Consider the following 2262-nt stretch of genomic DNA (forward strand, 5'->3'; position numbering starts at 1 on the left):
TGTAACCTGGAATAACAAAGTCAGGGAACCTGGCATCACTGCATTGGCAACAATGACCACATTACCCAGAAATCCTCATAACATGATTGTTCCACACTCTATCCAGCCAGTAAAGGTGGATGTTAGCATTGGTTCAAATAAACTTTTGAACAGACTTTCTCACATAGGGTTGATATAACTTTGTTCTATTGTATGGAAAGTATATGAATAAACAACTAATCCAAAATAAATATGTGCTTAGAGCCCACGTACCTTCTTAGGAAACACACTGAAGCTAGAAAAGCAGAAGAGAACAGGCATGCACAGGTGATGATATCAGAGTCAAGCTTTTACATATTGTCATTTCACATGACCAGAGCAAAAGAAGCATGGTCTCCAGATGACAGAAACCTGGCACTTAAATATGTATTTGGGGTGGCAGCGTGGCCTAGTGGTTAGAGCGTTAGACTAGTAACTGGAAGGTTGCGAGTTCAAACCCCCGAGCTGACAAGGTTCAAATCTGTCGTTCTGCCTCTGAACAGGCAGTTAACCCACTGTTCCTAGGCCGTCAGTTAACCCACTGTTAACCCACTGTTCCTAGGCTGTCATTGAAAATAAGAATGTGTTCTTAACTGACTTGCCTGGTTAAATAAAGGTAAAATAAAAAAAATAAAAAATAAATTTACGTATAGGTGTCTGTAAAGGAGTGTGAGGTCATGAATGCTCAACGTCAACAAAACAAAGGAGCTGATCGTGGACTTCAGGAAACAGCAGAGGGAGCACCCCCCATCTACTTCGACAGGACCGCAGAGGAGATGGTGGAAAGCTTCAAGTTCCTCGGCGAATACATCACTGACAAATTGAAATTGTCCACCCACACATAAAGTGCAACGGCACCTCTTCAACCTCAGGAGGCTGAAGAAATTTGGCTTGGCACCTAAAACCTTTACAGATGCACAATTGAGAGCATTCTGTCGGGCTGTATCACCGCCTGGTACATCAACTGCGCCATCCGCAATCGCAGGGCTCTCCAGAGGGTGGTGCGGTCTACCCAACGTATCACCGGGGGCAAACCACCTGCCCTCCAGAACACCTACAGCACCCAATGTCACATGAAGATCAAAAAGATAATCGAGGACAACAACCACCCGAGCCACTGCCAGATCACCCCGATATCATCCAGAAGGCGAGGTCAGTACAGGTGAATCAACGCTGGGACAGAGAGACTGAAAAACAGCTTCTATCTCAAGACCATCAGACTGCTAAACATCCATCACTAGCATATTATAGGCTGCTGCCTATATACATAGACTTGAAATCACTGGCCACTTTAATAATGGAATTTAATAATGTTTACATATTTTGCATTACTCATCTCATATGTGTACACTTCACTCTGTCCTGTTCTACTGTATCTTTGTCTATTCCACTCTGACATTGCTCGCCCAAATATTTATATATTCTTAATTCCATTACTTTACTTTAGATTTGTGTGTATTGTTTGTATTGTTGTGGAATTGTTAGATATTACTTGTGAGAAATTACTGCACTGTTGGAGCTACACACACACAAGCATTTTGCTATACCCACAATAACATCTGCTAAACATGTGCATGTGACAATTAAAATTGGATTTGATTTGATACATTTCTTCATATAGCCAGTGTCATTCAATACCTTTTTCGCATTCTCATAATGTTTCCCACTTGGATTTCATCACAGAGCCAGACACAAGTGGTTTCTCTGGGTAATCTGGATTTAGTGGATTTAGTGGATTTAGGAAAATATTTTGAACCATAAAGTTCAGATCCCAATCATCAGTGACATAGTATTAGTTAACAGAAGGATAATACAATGTTGTCACTACTGTAGTTACATGTTTTATTACACAGTTAATGCAGTAAATTAGCAATTTAAAGTGTTACCTAATATTATTGCAAAAGATTACCAGTTACACATCAACTAAAAATAATATGATCAAAGATTAAATCCTGGAGCACACTAATCCAATGTTTACAGGTGTTCAATCTTTCATTGTTAACCAGTGTACGATAAGCATTTTAGAAGCAGTGGGAGTCAGCTGCTTCCCCTTCTCAATTAAATTCAGTGGTGTGTAGTGGTTAAACTGGTGTTGTCCATCTCAAGTTTTCCCCTCGATGTCAGATGAGCATACACCCCCGATTCCCCCTGACTCCACCCTCTCTCTAACACCCCCCCACACACACACACAGCTGTCCACATTCTCAGGGAAGCTGTGAAGGCCAAGCGTGCAGCCACCGAAAT

This window comes from Oncorhynchus gorbuscha, linkage group LG14 (assembly GCF_021184085.1).
Source record: "Oncorhynchus gorbuscha isolate QuinsamMale2020 ecotype Even-year linkage group LG14, OgorEven_v1.0, whole genome shotgun sequence".
NCBI lineage: Eukaryota > Metazoa > Chordata > Actinopteri > Salmoniformes > Salmonidae > Oncorhynchus > Oncorhynchus gorbuscha.